General features: G+C 34.6%; 1 protein-coding gene across 16 annotated transcripts in view; it reads left to right on the plus strand.

Moving 5' to 3' along the window:
* Nucleotides 1-25,594, plus strand: part of CHL1 (cell adhesion molecule L1 like) — a 261,865-nt gene that overhangs the window by 93,341 nt on the left and 142,930 nt on the right. The window contains exon 1 of one of the 16 annotated variants that reach the window (XM_056804437.1): nt 22,261-22,344. The exons of the other annotated variants lie outside the window; for them this stretch is intronic. The gene's annotated coding sequence lies outside the window, so the exon portion shown is untranslated. Of the gene's footprint in view, nt 1-22,260; nt 22,345-25,594 lie in introns of those variants that run through there. 16 annotated transcript variants of the gene reach the window in all.

The following is a 25,594-nucleotide window of genomic DNA, read 5'->3' on the forward strand; positions in this document are numbered from 1 at the left end:
AAGATTACTTTAGGACAGAAACCTTTTGCTGAACAATGGAAAGAACTTTGACCTATGCTTTAGCATAGAACAGGAATTTCTTTGAGTCTTGATTGATTTTAGAATTGATACAATGGAGATACTCCACCCTATTCAGTCCTAATAGGATTGAGTAAGGGCTGCAGCCTAGATCAAAATTTAATTATTCCAATCTCTACCATACTCAAGTTAACAGGATTTAGAAAGGGCTGTAGCAAAGGAGTATAGATTTAATCATTTGAAAATATGACCTTCAACAGACATGTGCAAAAGCCAGAAACCTCTGGGTGGTCCTGGGTTAAGCGAGAGCCTCCATTGACAGGGAAATTGATGAAGAATGATTGGTAGATGTGAGGACTGAGGGGAGGCAACTTGGATGGTTTCCTTAAAGATAGGAGGGTCTGGAGACTAGGGGTGGTGGTTGAGTTTTTGGTCGGTGTGGTTCCTGGGCTCTGAGGAAGCTTGCTCTGAAGGAAGCTGAAGGTGGGGGCCTCTGAGACTGTTTCTACATTTTGGACACATGAGTAATAGGGACTGATCTCTTTTCTTTGCCTCAGCTATCTAAGGGCTTGGGCCTTTTGGCCCAGCCTAAACGGAAGGGGTATTTAAGCCCTATTCCCTTCTCTCTATATATATATCTCTAATTCCTTTCTTACTCCTATTGTAATTAAACTCCAAAAAAGGCTGACGGCTGACTTGAGTTTCTCATTTAGGAATTACATAGCTGATTCCTGGGCGACCTTAAATTAATATATATCAGTCTTTTAAAGTGATTCCCTTGTAACAGTTCGCAAAGAACTTTAGAAATGTTACCTCATTTGATCCTCATAATAACAACCCTCTGAGACAGACTAGACTAGTATTATCCTGATTTTACAGTGAAAGAAATTGCAGAAGCAAAAGTTTAGTGATTTACCCAGGGTCAAATAATTAGTAAATGTGATTAAAGATTTACATTCAATTCTTGAATCTGTGTCCAGTGTTCTGTTCACTGTTACCTCTAATGATATTAAGAAATTTCTAAAAAAAAATTGACTCTTTAGAGACTGACCAGGGCGAGGATCAAGGGAAACATAATTTCCCTTGCAGTGGACATTAATCTTCTCAATACAGTTGAAGATGAGGGCAGTAGCATTTCCTGACCATCATAACACATCATTGACTCATAAAATATATTAATAAACTCAGTCATTTTCCTGAATCATTCCTGTCTAGCTAAATTTGATCCTTTTAATTCTTTTGAATTTGATTTCAAGTTTTAGATACATTCTGAACCATTAGTATAGTATCAAAATCGTCAAATATAGGATGGAACATCTGGCTCAGTGCTAGACATAATAGGCACATTAAAAATGATGGCTCAGGTGAATGGGAAAACATGGGTAAAAGTTAACTTTTTTTTGAATGAGTCTCACATAACTAGGATCCACATAATCCCGGGACATAAGCCAACAAGTCTTGTTAGAAATATTTCCTTTTGGATGCAGGATTGATCCCCTTCTTGTCTATTTCTCTGAGATAGTGAAGGTCCTTTTCATTAAGAAGTCCTTTACTGAACTGAAAGAACTAATTTACCCTCATCCCCATGGTGTTATTGATGGACCGAGAGGATATGACTCTTGGTCACAATTGACTTTTTGAAAGGATAACTTGCATTTACAAAACCACTTTCATATTTCTGACTTTAGCTTCATCCAAGTTATTACTGGTCTTGTATTAAGATGCCATTTGAAAATTATAAAGAGGGCAGGGGAATGTTAATTTGTCATCTGGAAGTTACTCTGCTATGAAGTACCATTATTGCTCTGCAGTTAAGTGCTTTAGCAGCATGCATGATGAATTCCATTGCCCACCCCACCAAATCTTATGTAGAGAGTTTTTAATGAGTATGAATAATTCTGACATCATGATCTTTCACTCTGCCCTTCCCCTGAACTGATGGACCTTGTTCATATCATGCATTCTAAGCACTTGCTTATGTGCTGCCATGCATCTCTACTTGAGTATTTCTTGGCTATATGCTTTGGTTCTTCAAACTGAATGTAAAATACCCAAGAGCCAGGAACATATGATCTATGCCATCTTGAGCCATATCATCCTTTATATACAGAAAGCATTTAATAGTGACCTTCTGAGATAAATGAGGCAGTCTCATGAGTTTCATGATTTTATTTCTTTTTATTTAAGTATATAATGACTATGTTTTAGATATGTGCTATTGTAAAAGTGGTTTCATTTTAAGGAATTAACATATATATAAATGAATTTAGTAACTAAGCATAAATTTGGAGCCCATACAAGAAGTAAATTACTTGCTTAGTTGGTGATGAAAGGCATGAAAAGACAAACATTATCTGAGTTCAAATCTAGCTTTGGGCACTTACATGCTTTGTAACCCTGGTTAAATTATTTCACCTTGTTTGCCTCAGTTTCCTCATCTACAGAATGAGCTGGAGAAAGAAATGGCAGACTGCTGCAGTCTCTATGCCAGACATAAAAAAATAACTAAATAAATAACTAAAACTAAAAAATAAAACAAAAATAACTAAACAAAAATAAACATAGAAGGGATTTGTGAGCTAACTGATGTGACCATTTCTTCTAGTGAAAAATATTTCAACACTTCCAGGACTGTAATATCAATCAGTATGCACTCTTGTCCATGTGTTCTTATCAGTTAACCAAAGAGGTTTCTCCCAAAGTACTGAGGGTAGAAGACTTCCTAGATTTCTTTTTAAAATCTGAGGATATGGAATTCTTTGCTATGTTACCAGTATGTTCTTTTGCACACACATTTCTATTTTCTCTTTAACTTTTTTGAGGCTTTTTGTTTTTATGACAGATATTTCCAAATCTGCTCATTCTCTGACTCCAGTCAAGTGACCCTTATTTTTAAGCAGACATTAAAAAAAATTCCTGTTAATGCATTTCTTTGATTTTTGAGAGATCTATGCATCAAAAAGTCACAGAGCACTGAGCTGTGAGAATTCCAGGATGAGAAGAGTTCATTCTAACTAGAATTAGTGATGGAGATCAAAGAAATTCACAAAAAGAGAGAAAATTTTGACTGGTCCTCTACAGGTCAAGTCAAAAGATCATGTGAAAAGTTGCTTTTCTTTGTATTCATGGGCTCATGTTTGTTACTTTAACAGAATTGATTTTTATTTCTTGTTAAATTTCTCTTTGCTAAGGTAATTTTCTGTTTTCTTGTCCTGTAAGGATCACTATAGGCAAATCCAATTAATGGTCAAATTAATTTAATTGATTTTTATGGATTTCATGAAAAGGCCACTAAATTTGTTACCATATGCATAGTTGGAAGTTTAATTCATTTATACAGTGTTCAACAAGTCAGTGTAGTGAAAGATGACCATGTACAAGTTTTTCCTTTTTTCAAAATGCTTATACCTGGTAAATCTTTCAGTGGATATATAGACATATATAATTTTAGCTGAAATATTTAAATAAAAATTCTCAATTTTTTAGTTCTTCTTAATTAAATGACGGTGGGAAAGTAGTAAAAAGTTTTCTCTGTAAGACTTTCCCCCTCCTGAATGCATAATAATGAACTTTATACCCTGAAAGCTTTGGAAATAGCTATGGGCAATTTTAATAAACCTACTTGATTGACCTTATGGACTGAAAATGACAATGGGGAGATGAGTATAAGTCTTACTTTGTTGAGTGTCTAGACTACTGGGAATTTCTGATGTAGTTAGGAGGTGTAGCATCTAGAAGAAAAGAGTGTATCAAATAATGAATAGATCTGAAAATATATATATATTTAATAAAACCTTTACCTTCCATCTTGGTTCTAAGGCAGAAGAGGGGTAAGGGCTGGGCGTTGGGGATTAAGTGACTTGCCCAGAGTCACACAATTGGGAAGGTTCTGAGGCCAGATTTGAACTTAGGACTTCAGATATGAATAATTTTAGGACCCTGATCCCAAACTTTAAAGATGAAACTAGGTTTTTTTGCTTTTATAAAAGATTTTGTTAAAGCCAAGAGTAGGTAGAAATTGTAAGTCAAATGAAAGTGTTGCCCAAAGTAAACACAATGAATATTTGTTGCCTGACTTATTCATTGACTTGAGAAAGTCAGAATCGTTCTGATGTTTTGATTTTGTTAGATGTTTGTTCCAGATCTTAAATTACAGCTTAATATCATTGTTGTTCCTTTACATATATAACATTAGTGTCTTAGTGCTTTTAAAAATGTCATATGGTACGGAGTATATTCTGGAGTAGAGGTGTCAAATGTATCTGCAGCATCCCAGAGTACAAAGAGTCCCAAATTACAAATATGTACCTGAGAAATAATGAACAAAATAGATGAGTCATTAAAGTAGATAATGTTAATTTTTGGTTTTCTAAGTCTTTATGTGAACCACAGGTTTAGTGATCCTGTTTCTATTTGAGTAGGATTCTATTGCTTTGGAGTATTTCTTAATTATCTGCTTCATTATTCCCCACATATAAGATAGAAAATGTTCTATTTGACATCTGAATATTCCTACCAATTTCTCTTGCATCCATGGGGTATATTTACAAAGGATAGATGAGTTTATTTTAAAATCAAAATGAACATTGGGTGCTACAAGTACAAAAGAGAGAATTGGGTCTTATATGTCTTTAATCAATCAGAGCCACGGTTTGTATTGGATTCTGGGTATTCTCTCTCATATAGTGCTTTGGAATTCAAAATTCAAATTACTTAGGAAAGAAAACATTTGAGTCAGAGAATTTTGAATCCTCTATTTGTTATTTAGTATGGATATTTCTTCACCTGCTTAGTGAGAAAGCTCTACTAAATGCTGACTAAACACTCTTCTAGCTTCCAATTTGTGATCCTGTCTGTTCTGGCTTTTAATAAGGAAAACTTATTAATAAATTATTTAGAATTATAGCAGAAATTGATTATTTTGGTAACTAGAGACCAGTAGACTTTTAAAAATGGGCTTCTTACATAATGTTTGGAGTATTTAGGGATTTGGAAATTGGCCATACATGTTAAACATCCCAATGTTTTGGGCTAGCTATTTTGTTCCATTTTTTTTTCAGACCTTGCTTTTGGTGTCTGATTATCATGCCCCAGAAAAAAAGAGGTAATGAAATGTACCTCTGCCACCTAGCTTCCTTTATATAATTTTTTTTGATAGTGAAATACATTTATACCATGGAATGGGAATTCTTGGTGACTACAAATAGTTCCTGGACCAAGGAATCTGTGGAAGGATTGCCTTCTAGGAGATAAGATATGAGATGATCACATCCAACCACAGAATGGACTAGTGTGGGGAGATATTGGTTGCAATGATTATGATGACAGACCATTACAGGTATTGATTCAGTCTTAAATCTAGACAACTTTCAGATATATGAAATTTAAAGGAAAACCACTATTTTCCCTGACTACCTTTGAAAGGGCAACTTATTAGAAATAGTCAATTTGTGAATTTGTAATCATAAGGGAATAACATTTTTTTTAACCCTAACCCTCTAAGTCTATAATATTACTGTAATGTTGTTATTGGCATTTGGACACTCTATATTATTTCTTTCCAGTTTGTACATAATATTGTCTACACATTTTACTTTTAAATGACAAATAATGTTGAACATTGCTCATTCTTAACAAGTTTTACAGTTCAAATTCACAGTAATGTTGCTGCTGTTCGGTCATTTCAGTTATCTGACTCTTTGTGGCCCATTTGGGGTTTTCTTTGAAAAGATACTGGAATGCTTTACATTTCCTTCTCCAGGTTGAGGAAAATGGGGTTAAGTGACTTGCCTAGGGAATACAACTAATAACTGAGGTTGAATTTGAACTAAGGTCTTCTTGGTTCCAGGCCTGGTGCTCTATCCACTGCATCACTCAACTAACTGTCCATATTAGTGTTGAAAGCATTGTTCCCATGATAATAATTTTTCAAAAATTATTATGATGATAATAATAATAATAGCAAAAACTAGAGTTTCTGTAGAGCTTTAAGACTTTCAGAGAATAAGAGCTTATATTACCTCACAAAAGCCCCGGGAGGTAGGTGCTAATCTTATTTCTAGTTCACCAGAAACAGAGAGATCACATGACATGCCTAGGATCACACAGATTATTCTGTATATATCTAAGGCCAAATTTGAATTCAGGTTGAGTGCTATAGCTACTGTGATACCAGCTCTCTATGTGAAGGAAGTAATGTAAAAATCATTATCCTCACTTTACAGATGAGAAAACTGTCTGAAATTTTGATTTTATACACACATATCTGCATACATATAATTTATATATTTGTATATATAACAGATGTTAGGTATATATGATCTTTACCCACATATATAAATATATAGATATAGATAAATGTGACATATTGATATATATGTATAAATATTAATTGATAGCAATTTTTATTAATTGATAGTGCCTTAAAGTTTACAAAGTGCTTTGCATTTGTTAATTTTTTCTCATAACATCCCTGTAAGGTAGATTTTGTTATTATTCCATTATTCCCAATATACATATAGGGAAACTGAAACAGAGAGAAATACTAGTGACTTGCTAAGGTCACACAGTTAGTTAAGGGCACGAAGTAGGATTCAAATGTTAAGATCAACATTTGATCATCAACAATTTCATGGATTCTATGTCCTACACTGTCTACAGGCTGTCATACCAGATAACGAAGAAATATCAGAATTAGGAGTTAGACTTAAACTTTCTGGTTTTGTTGGTTGTTTTTTTTTTCATTTTTTTATTGTGTCACATTGATATTATTATACACCAATCTCAGCTCTTAGTGGGCTTTCAAATCTGAATGCATTGATAGAATGAATGATAACCCTTTGTATAGGTAAAATGAATCCTAGTTTGGGGATTCACATGGATTGGCTATATTACACTTTACCTACCACCTAGTCATTCCTGGCACCCCAAACATGAAATGTTCCAACTTGTGCTAAACGTGGCCATATCCCATTCTTGTAAAGCTGTCTAGCCTGCCAACACTAAACACCAAGTGTTAGTCTTCTAGCATCATGAGATGAGAAACAGTGCATATGCATTTGACAGCTATAAAGCCCCCCATAAAGCCCACGGCCTTTGCTTGCCTTGACTAGATGCTCTGGCATGAGGGAATAAAGGCCCCAGCTGTCTTATACATCAATTAGACAGAGGGATTAGAGAGTTGGCAAAGATCTATGTGCTAATTCTGAGGGCACTCTCTGTGCAAGACCATCGTTGAATCCTCCCTCCTGTCATAATTTGAAGATTATTGCAATTGCTATCTTACAAGCTTCTCCTAGGATGTGCATAGAGTTTTCCTTGTCTTCGCTGGCACCAGTGTGCCCACCCTAGGTGATCAGTTTTGGGCTTTGCATCTTCATTTATGAAAATTACAGGGCATTCATGAAAAAGTCTATTACTCTTGGCAGTGTTGGAATGATTATTCTGTGAGATCTCTTCCAAGTCCCCGAACTTCTAGAACGGATTTGGCCAGTATGCCTGAGTGATAATAGACATATTTTTGTTGCTAAAGAACATTAATCTGAGTAATGTACTAAATATAGATTTTAAAAAAGTTTAGTAAACTATATTGCTGAGGATTACACTGGTGAAGGGATTACACCTCAGCAGGCTCTTAAAATATGTTGGACTTCAGTCTCCTATGGAAATTTGTGTTCATCAGTCCTGGATTTTATGTCCAGGCATGTAGTGGACCTTTTTAAAAGACCAGCTAGTTCTATGCCTTCTTTTTAAAAATGAGACAAAAAGTGATGTAACTTTCCTGGATCATATAAATAAGAAGTGACAAAGGCAGATCTTGAACCCAGGTCCTCTTATTGGAAAGCCAGAAATGTTTTTTGAAGTGCCATTGTGCTGACACACACATTGAAATTCATCTTGGTAATCTTCTGCCAGGTACTGACTTTATCCTCTTGTTTACTACAAGAAAGTGATTTAGCAATATACTACCAGCATAGGAAAATATGAATTTTTCATTTTCCTTATTATTATTAGAAATCTATTGATATTTAATTTCCCTTTGGAGTGGTATTTTCATTTTCTCTGTTGAGTCTGGCTTAATATCTCTTCCCTTTAACACCCTAGCATCAGGGAATTAGAATGGCAGAAAGCCCTTTGAAAAATGGGAATAGAAACTGAATTTTGATACAGATTTTGTATTTTAGGAACTGAAACATCATCAAAAGATTTCATGTATATAGGAAACTGAAAAACAACCAAATACATATGCACACATATAAACAATTAAACCATTACAAATGATATCTCATTAATCTTCACAAGGGATCACATCTAGCCAAGTCTAAAATAATGTATCTTGGGTATTCTCTGAGCCAAGGAGGGCACATACTGATGGATTTACTCCATTAAAATGTTTTATATACAATTCAATAGCAATGTAAGGTCTTAAATTACATTGCCCTATTCATTTTTTCCTCCCTAAAGTATTGATTTGAATACACATGATAAGATAAGAACTTAAGTAGAGGAATTTTACATACTTTCCAAACAAATAATTAGAAACACATTTATTAATGTGATATTTAATAATTATCACAATAAGTTCTTTAATGGTATATTAGCTTTTTGCCAGGTATCTGCCTAAGAATGGCATCTCCATGAACTTCTTGAAGTAAGATTGTTTTAATATATATTATATATAATGTATGAATAATCTAATTTTAATATAACAATCTGATAATAATTACATAAATGATAAATTAATATGTAATGTAATATAAGTAATAATAATATAATATAATATAAGTAATATAAGTAATAATATAAGTAATAATAAGTGATTTAATAATAAAATCTCTCATAGTTCTAGTATTTTATTATTTGGCAATTTTGATCACATTGTCCAGCATGGTGGCATAGATACAGTGTTGGAAAGAGTCAGGAACAATTGTGTTTAAATCACATTTTAGATACTACGTGTGTGAACTTGGTCAAGTCATTTAGTCATACTGAACATTTATTTCTTCATTTTTAAAATGAGAGGGTAGATTTTAATAGTTTCATGTCCTTTACTTTGGTATTATTTTATTACTATTACTATTGTTCCTGTTTATTCTTAGTTCAAATGTGCTCCTTTTACTGGAATTAGCAGACCAGGAAAGATTTTTCAGGTTCACTTCCTATTTTTTTCTCTCAATTATATGAGAGTGGGAAGGAGGTAATTTTAAACCTTAATAATTATTTCCTTATGATCTAAAGGAGGTGTTTATTTGCTACCATTTAACCTTAGAAAGACAAAAAGTTAACCAGTTGTCAGCCTGTTAAAATGGATCATAGGCATAGGGTAAGACACCCAAATATTTTCCTTAATTCTGAATCTTATATCTTCATATCTTCACAATATATTTTTTTTCTCTCTCTATCTCTCTGCCTCTCTTGTCTCTGTCTTCATCTCTTAGTGGCGAAGAGTGATTTCGTTAATTCATTTATGTGGGAATTATAGCTGTGCCCACTCACTCACTCTACAGAAACTGATGAGCAACTCATCTATAATTTAGTTTTTAAAAGTGGATTACGGTACTGAGTGAGTAAATAATTTGCCTATTGTCAGATGTGGGATGAGTCTCAAAGTCTTCTAGCCTATAACTATGGTCCTTTATCCATGTTTTTCATGATTGTTCTGTTACTTGTAATTTTCTTTCATGCAATCTCTATATATCAGCCATTCTACTTATGTGTAATGTGTAATGACAGTTGTACTATTTAATTCAACTTAACACATATTTCTCATATCTAGAATATTATTTTATCATTATAAGTGGAAGCAAAATTATTAATTTACTCTATCAATTTATTTTCAATATTAGTGTGACCTTGGGCAAGACACTTTTCTTCTCGGTTTTCTCCTCTATGACATGGGGAAGAGGAGGTTAGACTATTGATGCCTCCTACTACTATATTCATGATCCTTTGATATCCCAGGATAGACCATTTTTTAAAGAATGGTGTATAAAAACCTTATAAGGCAATAAAATATTAACGAAAATTGGCAAAACACCAGTTATGCTATTGTTAGTCTTTCTTGACTAAATCTTTTATTATAGCTAAAATGGATATTTTGTTATTAAGGTAAGAGTGGTAATTGTCACTTATTTCCAAAAGTATTAATACCTATCTTTTTTCCATTTTATGAAACTCCCTTCAACTGTCATTTCTAGCATACTTCCATAGTACAAAGCTTATTTCTAAATCCTAACAAATCCCAAGATGAACTGAGAAACTGACTGGAATTTAATCTAAAATGATATTTTCTCTATTTGAACTGCTGTGAAAGGTTGATGGGTTGAGAATATTAGTGAAACCTCTTGCCGATGTCACAAACTGCTGTTAAGACCACGTTTTATGGGAATGTCTATGACAGAGAGAGAACAGGAACTGTGAAAAGAGAGTGGCGTGCTCTGTGAGCGTGGAGAGAATCTGTAGAGAATTTTGAAACTAGGAAATGTGATTTTTTTTCCTAGAGCATCAAAATGAATCAGGAGTCAGTGATGTGTTGCTAATAAGGCTGATATATTCATGCTAAGTCTACATATCAAAGGAAATCTGGGATTTGGTTAGCTGACAAGCTGAGGATCTGTAGAGCTTTAGAGAAAGGAATCAGAAAATCAAAGCAAGAGTTGAATATGTGAGTGAGAATTGTTTGACTGGTGAGAATTTGTGTCCTTTGACTTAACATAAATGCTGTATGTGAATTGCTATTGTGGAAAGGTTTTCTGATTTCTTAATCAGGGATTATGCTTTTGTAACAATCTTATTTAGCAGACTTATTAGAGAAAATAAGCACCCTATGGTAAAATACTGTTGTGATATATGCTGTCTCTGAAATCACAAGCATTAGGCATTTTCTTGATAGAAACTTTCAACATAATTAGGCACAAAAAGAACATTTATTTTTCCAAATAATAGGCATGGTAAAGCAATATTCAACAACATCTGTGAATACAAGGAAGACTTTTTAAGTGAAAGAAATATTGGGGGAAAATTTAGCACTTTAAAAGCCATGATAATACTACTTGTCATTTAATATAACATTAGATCTTCCTAGATACCTCAGTCCTTTTAGGATCATTAATCACATCAGAATGGGCCTCTCTATTGATCACATCACCATTTTCCCTTCCTTTCTTATTCCCTCCTGTAAATTTTCTGAAAGTGAACTAGTCATAGTATTAAGATTATTTTGGGGAGTATGGAAGTGTAGGCAAGTCTGTCCCTTGTCTTACACGTGTCCAGGAATTATATTTTCTAATTGTTATTTCTTTCCATAAGACCTGTAATTATGTTGTCCTCTAATATCACTTTCTGGGTTTTTTTTTTCATAGTAAAGCAGTTTCCTATAAGTTACACTAATGATAAAATTTTGCTAATGATCCATCAGTAATATTGTATGTACTATAAATTATGCATGTATATCAATGAGAGCAGTCACAGATTCACAAGACCTGTCTCCTCTCAGCTTTGCTCTTCTCTGCCTTTTGCTCATAACATACTTTGATAACCTATATGCAAAGCTTGGTGACAGAGGTTAACCCTATTAGGTTTAAGTTGTGTTTAGTGGTCATAGAAGAGAACAAAGCCATGCAGAGATGAAAAACCCACAACTATGGCTTCATTAAGATCATCTTCTAACCCAGGGGTTGGCAACTTTTCAGAAATGGCATGCCAAGTTTCATGTATTCATTCTAGTCTAATTAAGGTTTGGTGTGCCAGGAATACATTTTAATGATTTCTCCCCCCTTCCTACTCTCCATTTTTGGCACCATGTCACTCAGAATTTTCATCTGTGAAATTAGAGGTATTACTATCAGAAATTGCCACCCCCTGTCCTAACCAACTGAGCATAAACCACTTGCTAAGAGTAAATTAATCTTTTCAAGAAACAGAAATAAGGTATTTGAATTTACTTCCTTTAGTTAGAAATTAAAATTGTTAGGACTAATGGCAAAACTATAAATATCTAGTAGTTCTGGCCCCAATGCTTTAAAGAAACTCAATATAGAGAGCGTGATGGAAACGACTAAGTAATAGTGTTATAATTATGTCAGAGTCTCAGTTTTGGGAAATATGGCAGCCAAAACTAAACACATTTTTTTAACCCTTACCTTCCATCTTGGAATCAATACTGTGTATTGGCTCCAAGGCAGAAGAGTGGTAAGGGCTAGGCAATGGGGGTCAAGTGACTTGCCCAGGGTCACACAGCTGGGAAATGTCTGAGGTCAAATTTGAACCTCGGACCTCCCGTCTCTATGGCTAGCTCTCAATCCACTGAGCTACCCAGCTGCACTAAACACATTTTTTAAAAATTGTCAATAGCAGATACATTCACTAAATGTTCCAAAGGCACAAAGGTTTTTGTTTAGGTTACAAGGACTCAATAGGACCTTGTAGTATGAAGAGTTAACCAGCTTTAAAGTCCTTAAATTAAAATGATGGTAAAAAAAGATTCATGAATCTAAGAGGATAGGAAATAATTGCATATATAAAAATGAATGATATGCATCTTAAAAAAAAGATACATTCATCCAATAGTTAAGACCAGCGTCAAAAAAATACATTCATCCAATAGTTAAGACCAGTGTCACAGCTTCCCCTAAACACAATCACACATACACATTTCACAAAAATGTCTGTTATCAAACCTGCTACGAGGAGAATATATGACATTTAACACTAAGGGTTCACAAGTTCCTAAAACAAAGGAAGCGATTACATTTTAATGTAAGTAGTATATAAAAGCATTAAGTAACATCTTTCTCACTTCTTCCTTTCTCCCAGAATATAGCCCAGTGCCTGACTTAAGAAGCCACTTGGAAATCTTTACTGATTAAGTCATTAATCAAATGAATCCAAAATTGATAATTTCATTATAATATGATTATATTGCTCTGGTTTTGATGTCTTTACTCTTTCTTCCTATATTTCTATAGTTTCTGCAGAGTCCTAATTCCTTGCAATATAATGCTCTATTACATTTATAGATGTTTTGTGCAGTTATTCTTTAATCAATGGACACTTTTCTTATTTTTAACTTTTACCTGCTATGGAAAGTGCTTTTGTAATTTTTCTTTCCCTTTTCTATTTATGGAAAGGGACTTTTCTGTTTTTGATCTCTTTTACCATCACTGACAGATACTTGTTTTTAAAACTTGTTAAGTCATTTTAAGGTAGGTACAGGTGTGTTGGCTGTTGCAAAAAGACATTTTAAAATAAAAATTTTCATCCTATTATATCTATTTTCTTTATGGATTAGGAATCTGCAGTAGTGGATATGACTTAGTCCTTTGAAGTTTTTTTATATTCTGACCCTTCTAGTGCTAAACTCGCTAGATTTTAAACAATCTCTTGAAACTACTAATGACAAGGAAGGTGTTAACCTGCAAAGGAGGAGATACTTTCTACATCTTGGAATTTTTTATGTTGATACAATCACAGCTTTAATCTTTATACCTATAATTATACTTTTGGGGAAATATACCATATTTCTATATGATTCCAGGTTTTTTCAATTCTAGTCTTTCTTTGTTCACCAAGTAGCCATTGAGATGTTCAATGCCTGCACAAGTAAAATCCATATGAGATTGCTTACTATCTCAGGGAAGGGCTAGAAGAGGAAGAGTGGGAGAGACGATGAGACTTTTCAATTCAAAATAATTTTAAAAAGAATGTGAACAAAAGAAATGGTTTGAGCAAAGAAATGATCTGAATAGAAGTGAAGAGGTAGAGAAATGTTTTAGAAAGACAGTGCCATCAATGTTAAAGGGATCTGCAAGGGATTATGGCAGCGGTTCTCAACCTCTCAATTTGTAGCAATGAGAATACATAATGCATATCAGGTATTTATATTCTGAATCATAACTGTAGCAAAATTACAGTTTTGAAGTAGCCACCAAAATAATTTTTTGGTTTGGGGTCACTGCAACATGAGGAACTGTATTGCGGGGTCACGGCATTAGAAAGGTTGAGAACGACTGGATTATGGGATAATGGCCAGATCACAGAGAAAAGACATTCTAAGAGAGAATTTATAGGATTTCACAATTAATTGGATGTTAAAGAGGATGATCATACAAAGATTTAAACATGAAGGTGAAGATGCCATTGACTCATTGTGGAGCAATAATTTAAGGGAATTGAAAAAGGAATAGATTATAGAGAAAAATAAAATAACTTTGGTTTTGAAAATGTTGATTTTGTATCACTCCTGGAATATCCAGTTGAGCATGTTCTTTAGAGTGTCTGAAGCCATTGAGTATGTGTGTGACTTTTTATGTATCATTTTTCTCTTCTGAACCTTGGTTTCCTCTTCTGAAAAATGGAGATGTTGGGTTAGATGACTATTATTTTATACTAGTCAAAATATTTGATCCTAAACAAAGGTGTGATAGGATATTACTGACATATAATAGATAGTGGTGGCCTATAGGTGGCACAGTAGTAGAATACCAGCCCTGGAGTCAGGAAACATTCATCTTCCTGAATTTAAATCTGACTGTTGATACTTACTAGCTGTCACTTAACTTAGTCACTTAACCCTCTTTGCCTCAGTTTCCTCACTTGTAAAATGAACTAGGAAAGGAAGATGGCAAACTAGAGAAGGAAATAGTAAATCACACCAGTACGTTTGCCAAGAAAAACCCAAATGGAATAACAAAGAGTTGGACACAAATGAAAAACAAACAAAAAATAACATATGTGTGTATGTATGTATATCTTCATTTGTTTTTGACAAAAACTATCATCTGATTTTTGAGATGAGGAAACTGGCATCAAAAAAGATCAATTGATGGTTCTAAGATCTTTTAGTCAATATGGATATGAAATGGAATTCTGAAACTCGGGGTTTTCTTCCTCTTTAACATAAATACTATGAGCTATGCTAAATAACCTCTATTATTACTCAGTAGTATCAGTCTTTCTAGTCTAGTTTGGGTTTTTCTTGGAAAAGATACTGGAGTCATTCACTATTGCTTTCTCCAGTTAATTTTACAGATGAGGAATTGATGCAAACAAGGTTGAGTAATTTATCCAGAGTTAAACATTTATTAAATATGAAGCCAGATTTGAACTCGGGAAGATGAGTTCTCCTGACTCTAGGCTAGTATTCTATCCACTGTGCCACCTAGTTATATATGACCTCTTTATATATATATATAAAGAGGTTTATATATATATATAAGCCAAATCATTATTAGTGTGGCAAAGTAGGTATCAGGCTTTTATTTTTTCACTCAAATCACTACTCAATCACAAAGTTACCCAGTAGAGATACCTCACACTGCCAGGAAAACTGCAGTGATTGGCAACATTTGGAGGGTCTTTAATAACCCCATGGGTAATTAAGAAGTTAGTCTTTACTTGAAAGCTGCCTCTTTTACTCACAGCTGTCTACCTTCCCTTGGGTTCTCAGGAGAAACACTAAGCCCTTCACTAAGGCAGAACTAAGCACTAAGGGGAAGATAAAGAAATAAGACATCTAATCCTTGCCATTGTGGACTATACAAATTAATTGAATATATATATGAGGTGCCCACCCATGAATCTTGAAAGTCCTGGGAACCTAATATGCCTTGAGAACTACATAAATTTTCATTAAAATGTTATTTTACTTAAACATATATCATGTATAAGGGCATATATGTGTGTGATTTTGCTTATATGAATTTATACACACATCATTCATGATACAGATGCCCACACATACAATGTTATAGGTAAAGGGTTAAAATCTTGACTGCCATTTCTTTTTATTTTTTCTAATTAATTAATTAATTAATTATGAATATTTTTCCATGGTTACATGGTTCATTTTCTCTCCCTCTCCTCTCCATTCACCCACCCTGGAGCTGACAAGAAATTCCACCGGATTATACATGTATTGTTACTCAAATCCTATTTCCATATTATTATTTACAATACAGTAATCTTTTAAAACCAAAACCCTCAATCATACACCCATATAAAAAAGTGATAAATCATATGTTTCTCTTCTGTGTTTCTACTCCTGCAGCTTTTTCTCTTGATGTGGATAGCATTCTTTTTCATAAGTCTGTCAGGGTTGTCCTGGTCATTGCATTGCTGTTAGTATCAGAGTCTATTACATTTAATAGTGCCACAATGTTTCGGTTAATGCATACAATCTTCTCCTGGTTCTGCTAATTTCACTTTAAATCAGTTCATGGAGGTCGTTCCAATTCACATAGAAATAAAAGCAGTTAATCATTCCTTATAGCACAATAGTATTCCATCACCATAAGATACCACAATTTGTTCATCTATTGCCCAATTGAGGGATACCCCCTCATTTTCAAATTTTTTGTCAGTACAAAGAGTGTGGCTATGAATATTTTTGTATAGTTTTCCTTATCTCTTTGGGTTACAAACCGAGTAGTGGAATAGCTGGATCAAAAGGCCTGCCTGACTACCCTATCTTCCTTTGGGAACATAGACAAATCCTTTAAGGTCTCCAGATCTCAGTTTCCTCATCTGTAAAATGAGCTATACTAGATACACAGGAGATCCTATCCTGCTTTCAGTCTACACTGATAATGTTTGTGTCATACATGTTGAAAACTTTAATAAATATTACTTTTTTTCTCCATGAAAGTCCATGGTATGTAGTTCCAAATGCAGTTATTAAACACTTGAGCCATTGTGTTAGATACTTAGATACCTAAAACTTCCCATCTTTAAGGAGTTTGCTTTCTTCTGGGACATTGCAAAGGGTAAGCACATAAGTAAATACCAGGGAGTTTTGGAAGAAAGCTGAAGGTGGGGCTTGGATCAGGTAAGGTTTCATTTAAGACATGTCACCTGAAGAACTCTTGAAGGAAGCAGGAAATCTAAGGGAGCCAATTGAGACTTTGGAGGGGGTGGTGGTGCATGACGGTCAAATTGTACAAAGTCATGGAGATGGGAGAGAGAATGTCACCCTTAGCTGGGATGGAGAGGTAACACTAGAAGATCTGGGAAGTGTTACTAGAGAAATGTAATTTCTGAGTTCATATGGTAAAGTTATGTACCCACATGCAGAAATTGTGGAGGTAAGAAAAATCCAATTTTGTTATTATACTTAAGAATAGATTCAGATCAGAACAGTGAGGTGGCTCAGTGTAAGAGAGACAAAAATCAAGACAGGAGGTCCTAGCTTCATATCTGGTCTCAAACACTTCCTAGCTGTGTGACCCTGGGCAAGTCACTTAACTCCCATTGCCTAGCCCTTACTGCTCTTCTGCCTTAGGGCTGATAAAGTAAAGGTTTTAAAAACATTAAATTTAGATCTCAGACAAAATTTTAAAAAATGAATAATAAGTAAAATTCCAACAAGGCCTTTTATAGATAAAACTACATTAGGGTGACAGGGATTGTTCTAAGCCCATAAAAGTTAAAGAAAAGGAAGATTCAAAATCCCCTACTTCCTTCCTGGGTATTATAAAACCCAGACAAACTTAATTGGAGACATAATCACATACATAAGCAAACCTAGGTAAAACAGACAATAGGTTAAACCAATTTAGGTTAAACTCTATTTATGGGGTTCACAAATTGGTTAATAGAGCAGGTAAAAGTTACATGTTGGTAAAGAGTCAGGGACACGTGGCATTCTTCCTTCAAATCCTTATCTAAGAACCTCTAATTTTCACATTGCTTGGAATAGCTTTTGATCAGGAATGCTTAATATTAGCAGAAGACAGGCTTTTAATTAATCAAGTTTTAGGAGGAATGATCCTGAGACCCAAATAATTCCAAAAAATATAGGAAAGGAAATTAAAAAACATCCCATTATAAATGTCAGTCTGGAGTTATATTATGCAGAGTTTAAGTAATAGATTTTAAAAAATTCCATTTTATACTCATGACAATAAAGAATTGAGACAATAAAGAGTGAGATTCAGACTCATACTTTAGGAAGATTATTTTGTCTTTCCATTTGGAGGAGCAATTGAAAAATGGGAAGCCTGGAAGTCAAAAAACAATTGGTAGGCCATTATGATAGCCCATGATGGTTTGAAAATGGTTATGGACCCAGTGTGAGTGGGAAAGGAAAATTTGTTAAATGCCTACAATGTGCTTGACACTGTGCTAAAATTTTATTTGGTTTTTGTGAGATGAGAAGGGCATCTAATAATCTCCTTGTAGTTGACAGTGTTTCATGCTAGGAAGGGTAACAAAAACCAGTCATTGCTTACCAATATAACAGACATGTACAACCATTGGCAAGTTGCTTACACTAGCCAAAATTCTGTTTCTTCATATTTAAAAGGAAAATTTTATTCTTGGTTGTCTCTAAAATCTATAGCACTATGATGTTATCCCTTCACCCCCCCCCCCCCCATATCCATTTTATTGTATCTTTTGGCTCAGAGCAAAAATACATTTCTGTTTTTATTTCTTTGCATCAGTGAAACAAAACTGATTAGTGGAGTGGGAAGAGGGAGGAGGCAGACTTGGTGAGTAAGGTACCTGCTGCCCTTTAAACTCTGCTTGGCTCATTTGTAAATTGAAGAGAATGTGTTGTAAGTGATTGAATTGCCATCTGGAAAGACTACAAATTGCCATCTGTAGTGAAATATTTATTTCTTCACTGCAGAAAAAGCTGGCAGATAGTCTGTATGATGTCATGGGCAGAGAACAGTGGGCACTTAAGAGAGGCATTGTTGTTCCTTGCTGTTTTTGAGTGGTCTAAGTTGTTTATGTGCTTGTAAGAATGCTGAATAATAAAGTTGCTACTGTTCTCGGATGAGAAATTTTCATTTGTTGAAACTGAAAATACATATAACTTTTCCAAAGGATGTTTCTCCATCTAAATGGGATTTACAGAATCACAGAATTTCAAAGTTGTCAGCAACTATTAAGTCCATTTATTCCAACATGGGTCCATATGAGAATCCTCTTTCTAATATATGCTCAGTAAAGTTATCTAATTTCTGCCTGAAGATTTCTAGGCATGAAGGATCCATTTTATACTGAGGCTTATTTTCCCACTTTTGAATAAGTGATGGTTAGGAAGTTTTCCCTTGCATTGATGCTTCAAGGACCTCCCTGTGATTTTCATTCTTTTCTTCAAGCTAAAACCTGTTTTGTTGGATAAAACTAGAGAAAAAAAATCACCCATCTTGCTGATTTGTTCTGCTACAAGTTTTATGCTGCATAATCTAAACTAGAATTTCTATGTGGCAAGACAATCTTTTTACCCCTCCTGACTCACTATCAATGATGCTTTTAATCTTTCCTTAACCTCATTCCCTCCCAAACTCTCACTTGAGAATGTTTCATCATATTTCAATAAAATACAATTGAGGCTATTTGCAGAAAGTTTCCTTTTCATTCCTCCTTTCTTATTTCTTATTCCTTCTATCCCTACCTACCACCCACCCCCATCTCACAGTACATAATGGCTCTTTTTCACAAAGTCAAAACCCTCTATTTCAACAAATTATTCCATCCTGTCTTCCCCAGGATCCTCCTCTCCTTCTCTCATGTCTACATTCCTTCTAATCTGCTATTGCCCCCTGTCTATGGCTGTTTCTCTACTTCCTTTAAAGATGTCCATGTCTCCCCAACCTGCAAACATTCTTGCTGGTTATTCTTTATTCACTCTCTAAGTTATGGCTAAATTCTCTAAAGCTGTGTCTACTTTCTTTGAAAAAAATTCTCTTCTTATTTGTGCACTGTTTTCTGATCTTATTTAAATGTAGCTCCCTAAAGTTATTCATGATCTCTTAATTGTTAAATAGTTTTTCTGCATCTGTTTTGCCTTTGACACTATCAATAACCCTCTTTTTTTGGATACTCTTTTCTCCAGGTTATTGTGACTTTGCTCTTTCCTTTTCCTCTCATCTGTCTGACCACACTTCTGCCTACATTGCAGGATCTTCATGCTTACTAACCTTATCAGTCCTCTAATAATTTGTTCTGCCCTTTTTTTCTCTCTCTAGTCTATTTCAGTTGATGTCCTCATGACTTCCCAGTTTCAATAATCATCTCAATGCAAATGATTAATGTATCTACTTGGTCATTTCTAATGTGCTTCCATTCATAACCTTTACTCTCTAATCTCTGACATCTTGAATTGAATGCTTCATAGACCCTTAATTTTTTTTCAGTTCCGAATGATCTCTCCCTTTCTCTCCCCACCTCTCCTAGCCATTGAGAAGGCAAGGACTTTATTACCTATCATACAAGTCTTGTAAATTATACTTTTACATTAGCCATATTCAGAAAAAAACAAAACAATAAAAAGAAACTAAACTATATATTTCAATAAACTCTCTGAATCTAAGTTTTGAATCTGGAGTGGTATAGCATATTTCATTATGAAAATGAAACTTTGTAAGAGTGGTGGATCATTATATTGATCAGAGCTACTATCTTTTGTAGTTGATTATCTTTACAACATGGCTATTACTGTGTAGTCCCATAGACTTTAAAACTGAAAATGACCAAAGCTGAGCTCATCTTATCCCCCAAAACCTCCCCTTCTTACTATCAAGGGTATCACTATCATTCCAGTCATGCAGGCTTGCAACCTATGTGCCATTCACGACTCCTCATTTTCTCTCATGAATTATATGTGATAATTTGTGAATGTCTACTCTTTCCTAGTTTTTTAAAAAAATTATCTTTCATATACATACCTGCCTCTCTGACAGGGAAACCACCCTGATGGAGGCTTTTAGAAATCTGATTTTAAACTCTTAGAGAAATTTTATGATTGATCTGTCTGCCACACCTTCCCCCACTCAAATCTATCCTCTGTTCAGGTGTCAAAAACTTCTTTCCAAAATGTTAATCTGACCATATTGACACTCTACCAATCATTTCAGTGGAACTCTATTACTTTCAGGATTATTTGTTGTATTATTTTTTAAGTCTTTCATATACTGTGCCCTTCCTGCCTTGCACATACTCTCTGGACCCTTGACTAACTTCCATGCTTTGCCCTACAGATGCCCTACAGTCCAGCTCTTGTCACTGGAAATTTTTAATAATTGTTCTTATTGCCTGTAATTTTCTTGAAATTAACATCCTCCTTCTGGCTTTCTTAGCTCTTTCAAGCTCCAGCTAAAGTCCCCCTTTCCTCAGTTGTCTTTCACTGATTATCTCCAATTTATTCTTTCATTGTATTTGTGCATAGTTGTTTGCATTTTATGTCTCCATTAGACTGTCATCTTTAGAGCAATGGCTTTTTCTTTGGGCTGTTTATTTATCATTATATTCTCAGTAATTTTATATATGTCTGTCTGTCTGTCTGTCTGTCTGTCTGTCTCTCTCTCTCTCTCTCTCTCTGTGTATATTTGAATGAAAACATAAGTAGCACTGGCAGAGTTAAACTTTTCATATGATTAAAAAGTTTCCCTCTTACATTCTATGTATCATAAAGCTCTCATGGTCAGTCTGGTGCTATTTTTCTTTGTGACCTTTGACAGTTTTTGTCGAAATCAGTTACTGGATCAACTAATTCTCCACACAGTCACAATGGCACTTAGTGCTAACAGACCTGGGAGCTGTCATGTTTGGGAACTACTGTGGTGACATGAGTTAATTTTATACCTGTCAGGAGATCTTGCATAAGATCTCAGGGGATCTTTCATTGTGTCACAATACCACAAGCCATTCATTAGATCCTTTGGAGGCAATGACCCATGGCCAGAAGAATGTGTCGTAACATATGGCAACACCTGTCACAGGTTTCCTGACGGGCATAAAATTAACCTGTTTCCTACTTTGCTTTCCTGGCATTAAAATGATCCAAAAAAGGAATGAGAGGAAATGTATCCCATTGCAACTTACTGTCACTTTTCCAAAATAATGTAACCTTGGAAGTAATTTTTTAGAAGAGGAACATTTTAGCTATTAAATGAGAGACCAGTAGTATGTGGACATTGTGAATTTTAAAACTATTCCACCCTAATCAGACCATCCTTTAGAAGATCTGATTTAGCTATTTCTTGATCAATAACAATAGAGATACTTGGAATAACAGAATCAGGTCTTGGAAAACCCACATTCCCCACCCTACTCAGTTTACCAAGATTTTGAAAGGTCTGCATCAAACTTAAGATTTAATTATCTGAGAAGATGGCCTTCAACAGACATGTGCAAAAAAAGGACAGACCTCTGGGCTGTCCTAAGTCAAGCTAAGTCCTCATTGGTACAGATGAGATGTAAAAAAAGTGATATAAAAACATCCATATAAGACACGTCAGTTTCTGCCTCTTTCTTTTTCCCTGGAGAGATGACTCTGGCTGGCAGCGTGATAAGCATTTGGACATCTTGGAGTGTTGGGTGGTGAGTTTTGCCCTGGAGCTGATTTCATGTTCAGGCATCTTAGCTAAGCCTCTTTGGAGGTCAAGCTGATTCTGTCCTCCTTCAAATGCAAAACCCTACTTTCTAGATCTGCCCAGTATTAGCCCCTTCTTTCTTCCTTCTTCTTAACATCTTCTCTACTGTATCAATTAAATCACCATAAAATTTGGCAGCTGACTTGGGTATTTTATTATTTGGGATTCACCCTTTACAACATGGAGTGATGGAGCATACATCTCAGACAAGGATGCATGTCTATTATGGAAAAAAATTATGATTATTTAAACCAAATCTTTCATTTCTATAGATGAAATCTATCTATCTATTCAGCAACATTCTGTCCCCTGAGCTTCAAGTCCATATCACCATATTTGAACTGGATATACTGAAAACAATTCAAAGATCAAGATTTTCCAAAGTGAACTCATTGCCTTTCCTCCAAATACTCCCTTATAGGAAACTTTGTTCTTTCTATTGAAGATAGCATCATTATCTAACCTTTCTACCAAATTTATAGACTCATTTTTAACTCAGTGCTCTCTCATCCTGTGTATCCAATCAACTGTCATATCTTACTGTTTCTACTTTCAAAATATATTTTGTACCTGACTACTTCTCTCTCAGCTGTCAACTTCCAGGATCATTGCAATAGCTTCCAAATTGGTCCCCCAGCCTCATACATCTTCCCACTTTGGTTCACTTCCTACACAGTTGCCCAGGTGATTATCCTTAAGCACATATATATAAGTGTCTTCCCAAATAAAATTTAAACTTATTTTCTTTACTTCTAAAGTAAACTTGACCCCGTAATCTCTGGGTCAATCTCAGAATCTGGATCCAACTTATTTTTTCAGCTTCACCAAAAATCACTCTTCACCCTACACTCTGTGATACAATGAAGCTGACCTTCTTTTTGACTTTACACTACACTCTAACTCAGTTTTCTACCTTTACACCAGTCCTCTTCCCACCTTGCAATTTATTATTTCCTCACCTCTGCTTCTTAGATAACCTTTCTTCTGAAAAGTAACAGCTTGATCATTATGTTCTGCTAAAAGCAATTCCAAGTATCCTGAGTATACTTCTTTTCTAAATGAATAATATTGAACTTCTCTGAATTTTTGTATATTATTCTTCTATTGCTTCTGTACATGTTCTTGTCTTCTAAGAATATCAAGCATATGAGTAGTAATTGTTTCACCTATTTTATTTGAATCCATAATACCTAGCACAGTGCCTGGCACATAGTAGGCATTGAATATATGCATATTGGTGGAGAAATATGTTTTTTGAAGGCAAAGTGTTTTTTCTTTTTAAATTTTGTCTTTGTATTCCCATTAGTGCCTAGATCAAATCATCAATTAAGAATATATCTTTGAGTTTTTAATATTTGTCAGGCATAGTGATGGGTACTGGGAATACAAATAATCAGAGATAATCTTAACTTTAAGAAACTTACATTCCATAAATGAGGGGATGCCCATCAATTGGGGAATGGCTGAACAAACTGTGGTATATGTTGGTGATGCAGTACTATTGTGCTAAAAGGAATAATAAAGTGGAGAAGTTCCATGGAGACTGGAACAACCTCCAGGAAGTGATGCAGAGCGAGAGGAGCAGAACCAGGAGAAACACACTGTGGTATCATCGAACGTAATGGACTTCTCCATTAGTGGTGGTGTAATGTCCCTGAACAACTTGCAGGGACCCAGGAGAAAAAAAACACCATTCATAAGCAAAGGATAAACTATGGGAGTGCAAACACCGAGAAAAAGCAACTGCCTGAATACAGAGGTTGAGGGGACATGACAGAGGATAGACTCTAAATGAACACTCTAATGCAAATACTATCAACAAAGCAATGGGTTCAAATCAAGAAAACATCTAATGCCCAGTGGACTTACGCGTCGGCTATGGGGGGTGGGGGGGGGGGGAGGAAAAGAAAATGATCTATGTCTTTAACGAATAATGCTTGGAAATGACCAAATAAAATATATTTAAAAAAAAAAAAGAATTAAAAAAAAAAGAAACTTACATTCCATAAGAATAAACAAAATATTTGCTTTATTTAATAAATAGTCAAAGGGAAAATTAGTAAAAGGACAAATTTAAAAACCAACTCCATGTTGGTCATGTATAGGACTGGAGATGAGAATTATTTGAATCAAACACTTGTTTTCCCTGACTTTCTGATCATCTTTTGAATGTTGTGAAACCCAAGTTATCTTGAAAATCATCATCTGTGGCTTTTCAAAAGAAACATGCATTAAAAGGATCTGAAAATACCAAGTTCTTAAAGTAGGCCACTGTATCATAAAACTAACTAAATAGGAAGGAATATCTTCACTTAACATTAGGAAGTGCTTAGTAATTTTTCATTTTCAATATTTTATTTTATTGAAGGTACTTTCATTACCTGATATCTTTCTATCCTGTGTTCAATTAAATTCTCCTTAGATTTATGAGTCACTATAATTAAAAACAAGAAAGACTAGAGATGAGGACTGGATAATTTTTTATTGTTGTAATCACTCAGAGCTCTACCATACATCAAAATGGCACTGTCAGTCATTTTCCATTTGGTTTCCAGAGTAATCAGTTTTTTGTTCATGACATTTCTTGAATACTACATATAATCCAGTGAATTTCCATTGAAAATGTAAACATTAGCTCCTGTATGATGAGCACGGAAATTGATGGCTGCTGCATTCAGAGAGTGGGAAAGCTAAGATGATTGAGAGACTCCAGAGGGAAGCTGAACAAACACAATGGAGGCACAAGACAGCATAGTCTAGGAAACAACAAGAGAATCATGACCTGATATCCAGTTGACCTTAGGAACAGATGCATCACTTAAAAGAATCATGATTTGATTAATACTTTGTATAGAAGATGGTTTGTTTCTTTTATCCTTAAGCAGATGCTACATGTGAATGCCTTTGATCTGAAGAGTATTCCTTCTAGTCTGAAATACATGGAATAGTGCAAAAAAGGAAAGGTCCTTTTTCCCTCCAAATTTTATTTTATTTTTTCATTGTAGGTTATATATAAGATAGTATGAAGCCAGATTTCTTCTAGAGGAACAGATTCTTAAAGTGGTCCTCACTTGGTGGGCTATAGAATTTTGCTAAGGAGCTGTCAAATTGTTAATCAGTATAATTAAACAAAAGAGTCATGAGTGAGGAGGGAGAGCATTTAAGTTTTGAGAAAACAATAGATTTTGTAAAAGTTT

The sequence above is a fragment of the Monodelphis domestica genome, chromosome 7, assembly GCF_027887165.1.
Source record: "Monodelphis domestica isolate mMonDom1 chromosome 7, mMonDom1.pri, whole genome shotgun sequence".
NCBI classification, from domain to species: Eukaryota; Metazoa; Chordata; class Mammalia; order Didelphimorphia; family Didelphidae; genus Monodelphis; species Monodelphis domestica.